Source organism: Rosa chinensis, chromosome 4 (assembly GCF_002994745.2).
Source record: "Rosa chinensis cultivar Old Blush chromosome 4, RchiOBHm-V2, whole genome shotgun sequence".
In the NCBI taxonomy this organism is placed as follows: domain Eukaryota; kingdom Viridiplantae; phylum Streptophyta; class Magnoliopsida; order Rosales; family Rosaceae; genus Rosa; species Rosa chinensis.
The window spans coordinates 42,738,560-42,755,015 of record NC_037091.1 but is presented as its reverse complement, the minus strand read 5'-3'; the positions used below and the strand labels follow the sequence as shown (position 1 = coordinate 42,755,015).

The 16,456-nt window shown below is 37.4% G+C and overlaps 1 long non-coding RNA gene across 1 annotated transcript; it reads left to right on the top strand.

The window, feature by feature from the left end:
* The first annotated feature begins 7,965 nt into the window (after window positions 1–7,965).
* Window positions 7,966–9,090, top strand: LOC112196278. The gene is made up of 3 exons (XR_002935095.2): window positions 7,966–8,242; window positions 8,766–8,884; window positions 9,051–9,090. It is a non-coding gene; the product is annotated as an uncharacterized LOC112196278 (long non-coding RNA).
* The last annotated feature ends 7,366 nt before the right edge of the window (window positions 9,091–16,456 follow it).

Here is a 16,456-nt window from a genome sequence, read left to right as displayed (position 1 = left end):
GAAATACAGTGCAAGTTCAAGGGTTTGAACCTGCTCTGATACCAAGTAGAAAATAAGGATTTGATGTGTTTGGAATAATTCGATATATAATTCATCTCCGAGTAGGAGGTATATATAGAGATACAAGTGTAATCCTAATAAGAAAAGAATCTCCTACAACTATACAAAGTACGTAATCTACACGTACAAGGGAAGTAAATATTCACAGAATATTCTACACTCTCGACAACATTAACTGTTGTGTGAACGTTACTCAGACAACGGGCAACTTAAGAATCTGTGTATGATTGCGATTCAGAAGTCGTTTTTGTTTATAACTGTTGTGTGACTGTTGTGTGACTGTTATCCACACAACTGTTTTTTCTTAGCATCCGTGATCTGTTTTGAATTCAGACGACAGTTTTTATTTTGTGGGTATTGTGAATATTGTGTATATATGACAGAACATGAAAGCCTAATAGAATGATTCATTTTATTATATATGCTGGAAACTTATATCAAGAATTACCAAACGACAGTAACTCATTAATAATATATATCATATTGTTATAATCCACATAAATGTATCAAAATGGATTTGACAATGCTAATCTTGTATCCACAAAAGAGTACATCTAATAGTACTCCCCTAGAAAAATACATCAAGAAATTTAATACTTTGCAAGCTTTGCTGCTCTGATGGCCTCATTGGAGTCACCTTACAAGCTTCCAAACACTAATATGAACAGACCTTTTAGGAGCTTTTTGCTCTCTTTCTAGAGCTCTAGCTACATCCCGAAAAATGAATCCTTGGAACCATCTGCACCATAGTTATTGTACACTTCAGGTGTTATGACTTCAACAATGGGATCTTGAGGACTCTGATTTTTTTGGTTCTGCATTTTTAGTTGTCCCTTGAAGACTGTATACACTACTTCATAATAACAATTGAAACCTATGACCTCCTTAACCTCTTCGAAAGATGGCATGCTTTCAGGTGGAGGGATACGGCCTCCTCTAATAGCAGCTAATGCATCCTGCAATTCATTCATATAAGTTCTCAACAGTTAAGTAATATTATCAATTAGTCCTCCAACTGCAAACAGTAAGTAGGTTCAGAAAGCTATGAATTTGAATACATGGGAACTACCTATCCATATGCATCAAGTAAATTCAAAGACAGACAATCTGGACTCAGAACTTAGGTTGAGAAAGTTTGACAACACCATACTTCAGAATTCTGAAAAATATATTGGTCTTTCTGCATTTCACAAAGATAAAGGCCACACAAGTGACTCGAAATACAAGTTCCTGTGATTTAATCGACTTAATGAAAATATGTACACTTACTGTGAAGTTATTATATATTTATATGGATAAGTGATATACCAATTAGGATGATGAGTAGGTTTACATTAACAGCAATCCCTCATCCTCTGTGTTCTAACTGATATTTCAATAACCATTCTAACAACAATTGAATAGATGCAGAAGTTTCCAATTGATGTTAAGAGCTGCAATTATCAAACAAATATTACTTTTTGTTAACATTTAACATTGGCAAAATTGGTCCATTAAGACAATGTATAGAAATTGTTCCCATCTGTTAACCCATAAGATTAGCTCATCTATGATTAATATAATGTGGAGGATGTGAACTAAACCTGCTGAAAATGGCCATCATGAATCTCTACTTCGATTTGTATAGCCTCGGTTGTTGATAAGAAATATGATGGTATTTTGTCCACATCGGATCATTGTTAAAATGTTATGGGTAGTTACTTGAAGGGAAAGGAAAATACTATTGACAACATGACCTATTTGAAGACAAGTTGCACCTTCTTTAAAATGTGTTTAACTTTACCACATCTCATTCCCAATTCAAATGGCATACTGAATCGTAAAGGAGATATAATTGTGAACCTAATTATAAGTAGTCACAGCAGCAAATCTTGACCATGAGGCTACTATCCTCATTTCTTCTAAAGTAGCATTCCAAATTTATGCTTTTATGATCTGAAATGCAGCAAAGAACAAAATAAAAAACATTAACTAAAACTGGGGAAATGAAATGCAGCAATCTGCAATACACACTATCCTCCCACCTTAGTGGTATACCTACTCTTTGGTTTTTGAATATTTCTTCAAATGACTCACCCGGAGTTAAAGATCACATGGTCACTTAATCACATAGTTACAGATAAGAAAGCAATGAATTGAGTGCATGTCATGCATTAATTTTACCTCGTAAGCATCTTTAGATTTCTTAAAAATACATCTCACATAGTTAGCACGAATAGCATGATTGTTTTGTACACAGTAGAGCCTAAAGGAAGCATGTGCAAGTTGGAAAGCATCCTGTGTATGAGTTGATGAACTGCAATCCAGAAAAAAGATCAACATCAACTGAAAGTCAAGCCTCCTAAGTACTAGTACAGAATATAGTAGCATAAAGAAGTCACGGTTCAGTTTGAAGCTTAAGTGAATGACAAGTCCATGTCAAGCTAATTCAAGGAACTTCCTATTGACATTTAGTGTTTAAACATTTACATACATATCTGTTCAAACCAAAATTTCTGAAAATGTCTATGCATATTACCAAAAGAATGGAAGATAAGTACCTTTGTACCACTGAAAGTAAAGCATGTCAAAAGTGGGAAGCAGCATAAGTAGAAAATGCACCTTTCCAATATACCACGTAAGGAATTCCCTGCAGATGTAACAATATATAATTACAGGCTTGCTCTGAATAATAACAAAAAGGGCTTTGCAGTTCTGAAAGTAAGCTCTCCACCCTTGTTCTTAGTGATTCCTGGTATCAAACAGCTGAAAGAATATTTAATGAGCCTCATTACAATTACCTTTGATTGAAGTGCCACTACCAATTCTTTGCCATTTGGAACCTCCAAATAAACCTGCATACAGAGGTGTGAAATGAAATGCCAAACTAACTTAAGTACATTACAAAGAACAGAACAAAAATCATCAACTAAAACTGGGGAAATGAAATACAGCACTCAAGAGCCCGAAAACCATCACATCCCCTAGTTTACAGCACTTGACAAGCCTCAATTTCCAACTTCCAGATCAAAAATTCCAACTCTAATCCACCTAGGTAACATTCAAGGAAGCACAACCAAATCTACTGAGAATGATCAACTTCCAGAACCAAAATCTGTGCAGAAACCTAGCATACAGTAGGAACAAGATCCATAACCCACACTATGCCATAAAGGCCTTCAGACGACACGCATCAGACGACATAAGTTTTGTTTTATGTCGTCTGAGTTTTTCAGACGACATAATTTTTTTTTCTGTCGTCTGAATATACACTAAAACCATACTGGTTTAATTTGGAAAAATGGTGAGCATTCAGATAACAGATTTGTGTAGTTGTAAAAGGTGGTGATTTCCTATCTCAAATTTAGATAAATGGTGAGCATTCAGACAACACTTATATGTTGTTTGAAAAGATGGGAAAAAACCCTAACAGAAATTTTAGATTTCCCTCCAACAAGTTGAGTCTTTTCCCTCTTAAGCGCCCAAACCTTATAGTTAACTAATCAATAGGGTGATATTCAGACAACATATAAGTGTTGTCTGAATAAGGTGAGTTTGACTTTTTTGGTTTTAGGTCTCTTTTGGCATAACATAAACCCTTCGTGTTTTTTTCATTCCCACAAATTCTGTCTAAAACTCTCTCTCCTTCAGCAAAACCCCGTCTTCCTCTCCATCTCTCTCATTTCCTTCCCCAAACCCCGCAACCTCCCCAACAGCCACCGCAATCACTTTCAATCCCAAACTCCGCCTCTTCCTCTTCCGGCTCAACCCTCCGTTCAGATCCAATCCCTAGAAGGCTGCTCTCCCAAAAACAATGGTTTTTTTAATTTGGGCATTTAGGGTTCTTCTGATTTTGGGGTTTGTCTGGTTTCTTACATTTTTCTCATGATTTTTCTTACTGCAGATTGAAATTGATGAAATCTCTCTCGCAAAGGCAATGCTTCCAGGCGTGGCTGGAGGAGGTGCGACCTAGCCTGGACGCGTGGGGCGAAGGGAAGGCAAAGTGGTGAGGAGTGTCGACCATTTTGTTGTTATTCATTTGGGCCTTGCTGACCGTTAAAACTTGTAACTCTCTCTGTAGTCTGGAATTGAAACAAAACCAAAACAGAAAGCCGGAAACGCCGTGCAGAGGCTGTAAGGAGGATCCTTAGCCTCGCCTTCGCTCTGCCATGGATTCCCGGCACGCATCTCTAGGCCGCCAAATGGTACCGACCTCTTCGCCGTCAACTTTTTTGATTCTTTATTCGTTATTAAACTTTTGATATATGGATTCGGAATATCCTCTCTTCCTTATTTGCATTTGGTTCAATTTTGCAGTTGGAAGAAATTCGTCAAAAGCGAGCTGCAAAAAGATTGAGAAAAACTTCTTCGGGACCCGATCTCAGCCAGATCCCACCTATCGGTCCATTATTTATATTTTCTTCAACTTCTCTGTTAACTTTGGAATTGAATTTTGCCTTCTATTATCGCTCATAATTTTCTGTGCACAGATAATGGAGGAATGAGAAAATCGGAGAGCGCAAATCGACTCTCTGAGGCAGGAGAAAAGAACCTTTTTTTTTTTTTCAAGTTTATATATATGATTTGATTAACAATTTGTGATCTTTCAGTTCTAAATTCTTATAAATTTATTAAATGGATTGTGCAGAGCGATGTTAGTACTTTAGTTTCTCAGATAAGAGACTTGGATAGGAAGAATGCAGAACTGGAAGAACAAAACAAAAATTTGGCTTCCATGGTAGGACTCTTGTGTTTGTTGTGCTTGTTTGTTTCTTTTCCGAAAGTTTTCACTTCAGGAGGGTTTGGTTATGGGAAATGGTCAGTTTGGTTGCCTAATTATATTGTCGACTTATACAGGCTGGGCAAAGAGGCCGATAACAACAACATCTCGGTAGGATCCCGGGGCGGCGTCGTCGATAATCTTTTTGTCGGCAAATCCCTCAATCGAGACTCTGATATCGTCTTTGATTATCGATAGAAGGTCACCAGGTACTTCCAGTACCTGCAAGGCGATTATTACATTGCGCCTCTCTTCATGATATGATGGACTTCGATAACCTTCTCGAGTTCAAGAACGACGACCCACTCCTCAACCCTCTGCTAAGAAAAGGTGGGTCTTCTCTTCTCTTCGATTTGGTATTTAGGTTTTCTTGCTTTCTCACTTTACTTTCTTGATTCATTTAATTTTTTTGTATGAATTTTGCTCTCTTAGAACTTAAAATTTCATTTCTTCTTTTTTGTTCTCGACCTTTTCAACTCTTGAGGTCGATTGAACGTGATTACTGTTCTTGTTGGACTTGGAGTGAAAAAGTGAGAGCCCAACACTTGAACATGATCTGTAAATGGAAACTATCATAGCAGATCTTGCTTTTGCATATACGTTAATGTGAAATTGACACTATAGGGATGCTAATATGGCTTAGACCTCGAGTTTATGATTTTTTTTTTTTGTTTCAGTAAATGATTAATATGTAGTGATTTTTTTTTTTTTTTGAGTAAAATGTCTCTTATTTTGTGTTGTATTAGGAAATTGGATGATATTTTGACTGATGTGAACTGGAGAAGGTGAGGTCTTGGTTGCCAAGTGGGAAGGTTAAGTCTGTGCGGTTGAATGATGTGAACTGGGGGATTAGTTGGAAAGATCGGCGAATTCCATTGTAAGTTTTGCGTCACAGTTTAATATTAGACTCTGTTAGTTTTTGAAAGAATGTTTGGTTCCTTTTTGAGTTGGGAAAATGATTTTGATAATTCTGTAAATGTTTTTGTGGTTGATATTAGGCATGGAACCTTTGGAAATGAAGTTGCTACGGTGCTTGGCGGTGGTACTGTACCGTAGGCATGAACTCTTTGAGATCTCTTCTCTGATCTGAGGACACATTATGTGACCTCCCTGTAGCCCTATTTATAGATTATAGGTGCTGGTTACAAACATGTCACATTAGGATTCCTAAAACTATTAGAACAAGGAAAGAGAGCTAGCTTTCCTATTCCTAACTAGAATAGAACTTACTTTCCAGGTCTAAATCAATAGGAATAACTCTTCCTATTCCAAAACCCATTAGGATACTAGAAGAATTCCTGTGCGCACTAATATTCACTTACCCATCTGGTTTTGCCTGGAATCCAATCAATTTAGGCATATCAACAAGCCAAATTCACAACAGTAAGTTTTTTTTTTTTCCTTCTAGTTTTTTGAATGTTCATTGGTTTTAGTTGGCGGTGATCCTAGTGCTGGCAAGAGTACACTTGTATTCCAGGTACTGCAATTTGAGCATATGGAGCTTTTCCTTTGCAGCTTATTCAGAACCTAATTATATGTCTGTTATGTCTTTGATTTTCAAAATCTTAGTCCCCATATTGACTATTACTCTTTTGTTTCTTTTTTCCCACATCAAATTATACTATTAAATTACTAGATTGCTGCACTCATAGCTGAAAGACATGAGCTGGGTAAAGCATCCCGTGTTTTAAATGTCTCCGGTGAAGAGGATAGCGTTTTCCTAAGCCTGGTATTTTTATATAGTCATTCTGTTCTAAAGGTTCACTGATGCAGTATAGTGGCTCTCCAGCTATCTAATTCTTGTATGCAATAGCGTTTTCTATGTTTGCTGATCAGCTTAATCATAGATTTTGTTTAGAGGATTCTTTTACATATTGTTAATGTTATTATGTTATTTACTGTTTAACGCTTATCTAAGATAAGGTAACTGAATAATAATTTTATTTCAATAAAAAAAAAAAAGTGGTAATCCATTTAGATTGAAAATGTAGCTGAAAGCCTGAAAGACTTTGGTAGTGGAGCTGAAGTAATATGAATTGGTCAACAAGCCTGAAACATCTCTGGTTTCACCATGCCATGCTATGTCTTTAGAAAAACATACAAACAAACAAATAAAGAAAAAAAAAAGGATATGATTTGTAGTTTAATTCACATTGCTGTCTGCTAGCAGAGTAGTGAGCAAATTGGGAGCAAAGCTGATCGTATGGAGATTAAAACAGAGGATCTTTTCTTGTACTCAAGTACTGATATTGAGGTGTGTAGTTCTCGATTCATGCTGACTTAGCCTTTCACAATACTCTTATTCAATTTGAGGTAAATACTGACAGGTCATCACTTAATTTTATTTGACACACTATCCTGAATTCCTTGGGCTATTCTGAAAGTGTTTATTTCTAACGATTAGATTTTAATCAGTCTCATGCACACTAGATCCAAATTCCACATTTCTGTGCAATGACAAAAGACTAGTGGAGTGGTGCTACACCTTCCAGTTTTCATGACTTTATTACAGTAATTCTATTATATGTATTTCAAACATAAGCGCACATCCGCATTCCATGCCTATTGTATCATCACTGAGCAGCAAGGCATGTTATTTGTCCTAATCTGGAATATTTTGAATAAAGCTGAGCAACTGATTTTCATGCTTTTCCTCAGGATATATTAGAGGAAAGTTGGTCTCTGGCTCCTCAAGCTCTAATTGCTGATTCCATTCAAACAGTTCATTTAAAAGGAGTGGCTGGAAGTCCTGGAGGCATTGTTCAGGTTGGAGTTTTTACTTGTAACATACCAAGCATATGATCAAATTCTAGATGTCTGATCTTCATTGGCTGCTTTGGCTATAACACCTTTCGAGATAATCAAAATTTTGTAGTACTTTGAAACTTGTTTCAATCAATTTATACTTAAAAACTTGTTTCCTTTTGACAATGTTTGCATTGCATCTGAACACCCACACTTTTGACTACTAGGTTCTTGACTGTGAGACACCTTCATGTAGTTGTCTAATTTTCAAACTCTAAACCAACTAGGTTGAGATTATCAAAAACACTAACCTCACATTATAATACCATACAATGGCTTCAGGACTGAAAGTACTGAGCTCTGGCAATTCTATTCTGTGGCAGGTGAAGGAATGCACGTCAGCCTTACTGCGTTTTGTGAAGAGGTCTAGTTCTGAAAAATAAAAGTTAAAACAATGAAAATATTTTAGTCTTCCCGAGCTGACAATTGTTTATGTGTAACTAAGTATCATTTGAAATTTTCTTTTCCGTTTCATATGTTGAATATAGGGATAGTGCCAGGAAAGCTCTTAAGTTCTGCTACTTGATTATGCCTTAAACAGAAATTCAACTTTATTTTTTCTCTTGTAGGCCTCATTTGAGCGAGCAAAAAAATGGGTGCTAGAACTGAAATCACAAGGTATTGCTCGCACTTTCTTGCTGTCTAAACTCACTCAGTCCTTGGCTGCTTTAAACAATTTTAGGCTATAACTTTAATTTCAGTTTTGTTTAGGTGCTGTACTCTGTATACTAACTTTCTATGCGAGTTTGCGTCTTTCAAGATAGCTAATTCTGTCTACTTGGATCATTCCCTTATGACAAGGCAGTCCAAATATGGTCATGGCACTAGCTGGGAATAAAGCAGATCTAGTAGAGTCAACTCTCGGTCAATATGCACTTGTTGCTTTATTTTAGCATTCTTACTATGGTGTTTGAAAGCTTTTAAATTTTTTATTTTATTCTTTTCTTATAAGGGAACACGTAAAGCCATGAAAGATGTTTGTTTGAAATATAATCGATGTCAAGATTTTGCTTCTAGTTAGTTTGTTAATCATGAGGTATCATCTTGTTTCTTGCTCTAATTGGGCTCGTCGTCTGAAGGTTTTTGTTGTTTTCTTGCAAGCTAATATGTTCTCTAATCTATTCTTTGATTTGCTTCAAAGGGCTGTAAGACGTCAGTTTGCTCTTTGTGCTGGCTTGCTGCAAGAAAATGGATCCTTATTTACTGGCTATCATTTTCATGGATGCCCACAATAGCAAAGACAAATTTAATCATGCTTTGGTAAGCTTTTTTCTTTTCTTTTCTTTGGTAAGGACACTTGAGTAATGTGGCTTGATGTTTTGCTATTTTGTTTATTATTCTGCTAAACTGCTTTGTCCTTGGTTGCATGATATCTGATCCAGCAAAACAAGGATATAACTTCATTCTATGTGCATATTATCTGCAGGGTTATGCATATATACTCACGCACCCCGGAATACCTTCCATCTTCTATATATGACCACTTCTATGATTCGGGTGATCCAATTCATGATCAGATTGTGAAACTGGTACAACAGTATGGCTAGCTAGTTCTTTTATTAACTTGTGTCTAGTAGAAATTCTTCCTTGTTTAAGCATTTGGACTTGTCTGCATATCCAAATTAGTAGATATGGGTCATTTTGAATCGATATTCATGATTAGGTTTGTGTACATGAGACAATGGTGGATTAATGGAAATTGCAATGAATGATTTTGGATGTGGATTTTATGGTTTCAGGAATAGCCAATTTTAATTTCCAAAATGCATGCATACCAATTGTACAGGGGACTACTAAAATGTGTCGTCACAAACTGCAAGCTACAACAAAAGCACACCAAAACGTGTGGTTGCAGCTGCACAGACACAACACAAAAATCAATAATAAGTCTATTGTCTTTTTGACAATGGGACAACAGAAAATTGTAGTCTGAAAGCCAAAACAACAACATAAGTTAGTTGAAAGTATTGGCTAAAGTGTATAACAACAACAAATAAGTGTGATTGGATGTGATTACAGACAATATAAAACACGTACTATTTATATTCAGACTACAAAAATTTGTCGTCTAAATAATCTCAAACGACAGTAAATTGTCGTCGTAATGAGATTGACATAACAGAAAGAATATGATATCTATTGTCTAAACCATTTCCCAACATCATATATGTATAATTTCAAAATCTTTCACACAACACTTAAATGTCATACAAACCAACCCTAGAACGACACTTAATTGTCCTCTGATTCTCTTTACGACCACATATAATTGTCGTGTAAAGTTAATTAGCACAACCTTTAAGTGTTGTTGTATGAGAGAAGACACTACATATGAGTCTTCATTTTTCTTATTTAAGGGCATTCAGACCACACAAATAAGTCTTGCAAATATGCTTCACACAATAGTATTTAAAAAATACTGTGGTTGTTTTGTTTATCAGACAATACAAAACTGTTGTTTGAATGCTTTTAAAGATACAGATCACAATGTTCCCAAAATGCAAAACTCATCAGACGACACAAGACTTTTATTTTTTTATGTCGTCTGAAAAATCAGACGACAGAACACTTCTGTAGTCTGATGCCCCCAAGAGACGACACCGTACTAGACGACACATTTTTGTTCGTTCAGACGACAGAACTGTTCTGTCGTTTGAAGGCCTTTTTGTCATAGTGCCAGAACAAAAGAAACCCAAAAATGGAAGAATTAACCGACTTTTGTTCACTCAAACAAGCAATTGGGGAAAAAGCCCCCCAACTTTGAATCCCAGAAAACTTGAAATTGAGAAAACAAGAGAGATCCAGATGAGAAAACGTGGGGAAATCAAGAAAGCAGAAAGACATGTTTTAGACCCAACTTCTTAGTTACCTTCTTAGCCCTAATTTGACATTTTTCCTTCAATCCCAAATCCACATCTCCAATGTTCGAATTCAAATCTCAGTTACCCATAGCTTAATTTTGATTCTGCCAAATGCAACACACCACTGTCAAAAGATCTGAAGAACCCTAGAGGTACCCATTAGGCTTTCTACTGCCTCTGAACCAGAAAACTCCAAATCAACAGTTCACACAATAAATGCAATTTTAGGTCTCAGAAACAAAAGAAGAAGACGAGGAAGACCTGGCGTCGGAAATTACAAGAGAGAGGGGGGTTGTTACCTGTGAGATTTTTGGATTTGATGTTGGCCTAAGCTCGATCGGAGTAGAGCTCGAATAACCCATTAGGTTTTGGTCGGGTTTTGTCGAAGAGAGAGAGAGTTGGTTGGGGTTTGTTGAAGAAGAGATAGGGTTTGTATAGGGGAGAGGGAGGGGTTTGTAGAGGGAGGGAGGGAGAGAGAGAGGGAGAGGAGAGAGAGAGAGAGAGAGAGAGAGAGAGAGAGAGAGAGAGAGAGAGAGAGAGAGCTTTGTCGAAGAAGAGAGCAAAGGTTTCGGGTTTGTGTCGAGAGAGAGTAGAGCGCTATGAGTGAGGTTTGTTGTTATTTTTTTTGCTTAAATGTAGGGTTTCAACCCTGTGCTACGAATTTGGACAAGCTCTATGAAGACTCACACAACAGAATTTTATAACAATGTGGTTTGAGTACATGAGTTTTGGTTGGGGCAAGGAAATGTGAAGGTCTACAAAGAGATCGACTTGCAGTTTAAGCGTCCCTTTCTCTAATCCATTAATTGACTGATTGACAGCGTCGGTTTTTGGTTGTCGATCGACCTCCATACTTCAATTTACGTTTTTCCCTCTGACTTCTTGTTATTGGAATGTATATTTTCACCGCCTTCAATTCCTCGCCGGTAAGTCCCTAACTGTTACTACTATAATTTCTGGCCTCTCTCTCTCTCCCTCCCTCCATGTCTTCATGGTGATGTTTCCCCCTCCCCCAAGTTCTCTCCTGCTAGATCGTTTGATCCAAGGAGATAGTGTCTAGTTTAACTAGACAGTTTTGTTGCATGTGATTGTTTGTTGTGGTCTATATGGTTGTGGTTTCTTTGGTTCGCTGCAATTTGGTGTTCTGGCACAGTATAGCGAGAACTTTTCAGATTTGCAGATTCTAATCATACATCGATCCATTGTCTTATTTCGGTAATGTCCTCATCCTTTCAAATGATGGTGGTTGGCTGGTGTTCTCTCCCATGCTTTAGTCGTGGGTTAGAGTTGTCTATTTTCAATAGACTGGTATTTTGCTATTTGTTTACAGTTTGGCTCTTCACAGGTTTTTACTATTGTATTCAATGATTAGTATGGGTAGTATTCTCTTTGTTTACAAAGCCTTACTATGAATTTTTATTAACTGTCTTGCCTATTTGTTTTCTTATGTCAATGGTACGTCATCTTTTCATGGGTCTTCTTTGCAAAACATGATCCATCTGGCATTGGAAGACACTTTCATCAGGTAGACGCTGAGAAATGTGGGGTTGTTTGATATGGCTTCTCAGGTGGTTAAGTGCCGGCGATGATCAAATAAGGTGACGGTTATTGGTCGCAGCGGATAGGAGTCTTGCTAGCAGTTGAAGACGGTTGAAATACTGGAGTTTTAGATAATACCAGTTTTCAATTTCAAAAGTGGCAGTTTTGGAGTCTGAGAAAAACATGGACATCTGGTCAGCAGTTGATCATCGGCATTCTACTATTGGTACTTTACTCGTCAGTTCTTAATAAGGGGATTGCAAATTCAGGATTGATTGTTCAGAGAAGCTCTTTGTTACAATTAGTAGGTGGTATTCTTTCCTCTGTTTAGATTTTTTCCCCTGTTTAGATTTTTTCCCATTGGGTTTTATCTAAACAAGGTTTTAATGAGGCCATCTTAGCTTAGGTGTGAGGAGAAATGAAGACCATTTTCCACTTCTTTCGATTTATAGTTATAAGTATGTTTTTTTGTGAAAGTTACAAGCAGCGCAGCTAGTTAGTAGTGAGTGCTTTTGTTTCCTGGCTTTCATATTAGGTTTTGGATTGTCATCAGAACAATCCCGTACTTATATCTTGTATTTGTTTCCCATGTGAATAAACATTTATTTCTTAAAAAAAAAAAAAAAAAAAAAAAGAGTACATGAGTTTTAAATTTGAAATTTGTCTCCTGTCGATTTGACTTCCCTCGTTGGGGAGTTGGAGAAAATTGATGGTGGGAAATCTCCTTCCTGTCTGCCAAACATGTTAATCAGACCATAGTTTTATTGTTTCTCGTCGTATGATTAATACATGTTGAGGGAAAATTTCAGGTTTGAGATGAGGTTTGGCACCACAGACATGGTGGGAAACTTGCCGCTCAATTTTTTTAGGGTCATACAACAGTTTTATCCTTAAACGTCTTATGAACTAGTTCATAATTCCATATCAAATGACAGGTTTTATAAAAACGACGTACAAAAAAATAAAAATCAATCAGACGACAGAAAACTATAATGTGTTGTCTGATTCAATTTTTGTACTAGTGCTCGTTTTACTTCATTTTTGTATTTTGGATTTGTCCCGTTTAGTTGTTCATGTGACTAGGGGAAATAACTCTCATTTGTTCGTCATTGTTTCCATGCCAGCTCTAATGGAACTTTAATCATATGAGAAAATTTCGTCTAAACTGTTACATATGCATTTGTCTGTATTGGAAGTCAAGTAAAGAAGTTGAAATTTTACACATACATGTATATATGCAATGTGAATATGTATGTGTGTGTGTGTGTATTTCTATTATATAACTGATAAAATTGATTTCAGTCTCCTCTACTCTGGTCGCATTGTATTTTTATATTGGAAGTACATATTGTGAGGGCAAGTTTGTGCTTTGGATTTCTAGCAGCGATAGCCCTCTTGATAGAGCGAAGACCAGGCCCAAAATCGATCGAAGGTGATTGGGGTTAGATGATAACGGCAGCGACTGGAGTTGATTTCACGAGAACAGAACTTATAGGTAGATATGGTGTGGGAGCTAGATGCCTGGGAGTTTAGCAGAGAGAGAGAGAGAGTTCCAGCAATGGCATGATTTCTGGGTTTTGGGTTAAGGTTGATTGGGATGAATTGATGGCTAGGGATTTAGAGATAGAGCTTGATCTCTTGCTTGATGTTTCTGGGTTGTTGTTGCCTCCATTCCTACGGCAATGAACTCGCCTTTTATAGCGGTGATAGATGAGAAGGGTTTGTGCAAAGAACCAGAGGCTTTGAAAGGGTATTCTAAGTTTTGGTGGGATCATCCTAAAACTTTCATCGTTTGTTTTCCCCATAAAACCAGAAGAGTGAGAGCTTGCTTTGGCTATGTGGGTAAAGACCAGTGGCACATGTATAGGACGGTGATGGGGATCCCAGATTTTGTGCTGCTGTGATCTTTGAGAAATCATAATCCCCTAATTTGTGCTATTGTTAACTGTGATCACAGAAATCTAAGAATCATTGGAAATTGAGGCAGGATTTCGGAGGAAGAGAGTTGGGAAGCTTTTGCATAGACTTGGAGTTCTTACCAGAAAAGGGTGGAGTAGTAATCCCAGCAACAACTTGATGGAACAACGTTCCTGATTTGGGGAAGACGACTCCAACGATTTTTTGGGCCACAGGTTCTGGTGCAGTGGACTTTGGGTAGGGGAATGACTCTAGTGGGCTCTAAGTCTTGTTGGGCTTGCTTTCATCTCTCTACTAGCCCATGTTAAGATATTGGTCCATCAAGCATGAATTTTGGTTCCCAAGTCCAAAATTATCGATGGGCCTTATCGTAACAATGGGTCTCACAGGATCCGTTACCTTCCACACCACATCCCGCCGTATAAGCCCCAAACGTAGCTTGGGCCTACGTGTATTGCATGGTAATTAAGCGTGTCGGCTGCTTTGAAGAGGCACGTTAGTTGTTTGAGAATTTGGGCTTGTTGTATTTCTTGCTAACTAGAAGGCTTCCTTTTGGCATGAAATGGGCTTGCTTGAAGGCCCAACTAGGTTACGACGTTGATGACTCACCTTCTTCACGTGTCGCTTATTAAATTTGAACTCGTGGAAATTTGGGTGTCAACATTAGCCCCCTTGATTATGTAGGTCGTGTGACCCTGTCTCGAGCTACATAATCAAAAATTCGGAGACTTACTGTGTGATTATATATAACATTTTTGTTTTTTTGCATTGGCTTGCGTATCTTACTGATACGAGCTATGGCTTATCCATCTTCTCACGTGACAACAGATTCTCGTCATCATTGAACTCCTAGTTAGAAGAGAGGAGTCATACTTTTCGTTTACTTTCCTTCTAGGGAAACTGCAATGGCGTGTAAAGTCTTTTTCTCTTCTCTTCTTTTCCTTCCATATTTTGATTTGCACAAGACGCCTTTCTTCTCAAGAGTTAGACCCTCGATCTAAGGAAAGAAGGCTATTCTCCTTTCAAATTTCTTTGGCTTGAGAGACTCCATCTCCACTCCCCTTACTCTTATACAGAACAAATCGAGTGTGTCGAGCCCATTGTAGGGCCGATTTTCCATTCTTTCTGCGCTTGGTAAGTTTGACCGACTGCATCTTCTTTTACTCGGTGTGATAATCTCCATCCTCTATTATCTGTGTCATTTTCTTCTCTTTTTCTTCTTCTTGATTATGCATTTTCTCATATTGTAGCCTTAGATTGGTTCACGCAATATCAATTTGCTAACGTGATTACTTGTTGCTGCTGTGATATTGCTGATTCGCTGCCGTAATTGACTCGTTGAATATCGCATGTTCTATTCTGGTGTTATCAATTCTGCTGTTGCAATTGCTTGTAGCTTTAGCTATACTTATTTGGTGTTGTGATCGATCGCTGCTGTGATTGATTCGCTACCTGGGTGGTACACAAACTGTAAGTATTTCTTATTGCGTGATTAGACATGATGGAGCTTGCTGTTAGTTTGCTTGGTTCATCATGTAAGATGTGCCCGTTAGCTTGGATGGGTTATGTGGATTCAATAGTTTCAATTTTAGCTTAGCCCTTTGCTTGGCGTGTGATTATGAATTGGTTGAGCATGGAGTGGCCTAGATTTCCTCTTTTTTTTTTTTTTTTTGCATTATGCATGGAGTTTTACTGCTGTGATTGCAATGGAACATGAGGTAGCTTGGTATCATATAGTTTAGTTCATCATGTAAATTGCGCCTGTTAGCTTGGATTAACCATGTTGGTTTTAAGGTTTTAATTTTGCTCGGTTTCTTGCTTGGCATGTAATAGTTAACTGGTTTAACTTGATTGCTTGTGAATAGCGTGCTGTGATTCAATGGCTTGGCCTCCCTTCTTGCTTGGCATGATGATGTGCTTTTGAATTGGAGCCCTGAGCCTTTTATTAACTTGCTACCATGTGTTGAAAATACTTTCATGCATGTTCATCAGATCCTTAACTTAAGATAATAGTATGAAAGGGTAGTTAAATGAGTAATGACATGGAGATCGGATAGTTAGGTAGATTGCTGTGTTGATATTAATAAGGCATGTGTCGTGTGTGTATTAGTTTAATGCATATAGGCATCAGGTGGTTGTGGAATGCATAATTATGTTTGCTAAATAACAAATGAGTATTTGAAAGGAATGAGATGCTTGGTGATTTGAAATCAATGCTTGGTTACTATAGCTGAAGAGTCAAAGTGTTGCGCTTATTTCCTAAGTCGTGGAACGAAGTAAGGGAATCATGTGATCAAATAATTAACAGAAGTAAAACTAACATATAAGTCTGTGTCAGTTATGTGTATCATATAATGCAGGAAGCATGACTTTTGTGTTAAGAATGGTGATAAAATGCATACATCATTGTGTGAGAAATGAAATAAGAGTGATAAAAAGAATAGCAGGAAACGTATGACTTGATAATTGAAAGATGAGGAGATGATTTGCTGCTGGGAACAGCAGCAGGAGTAAT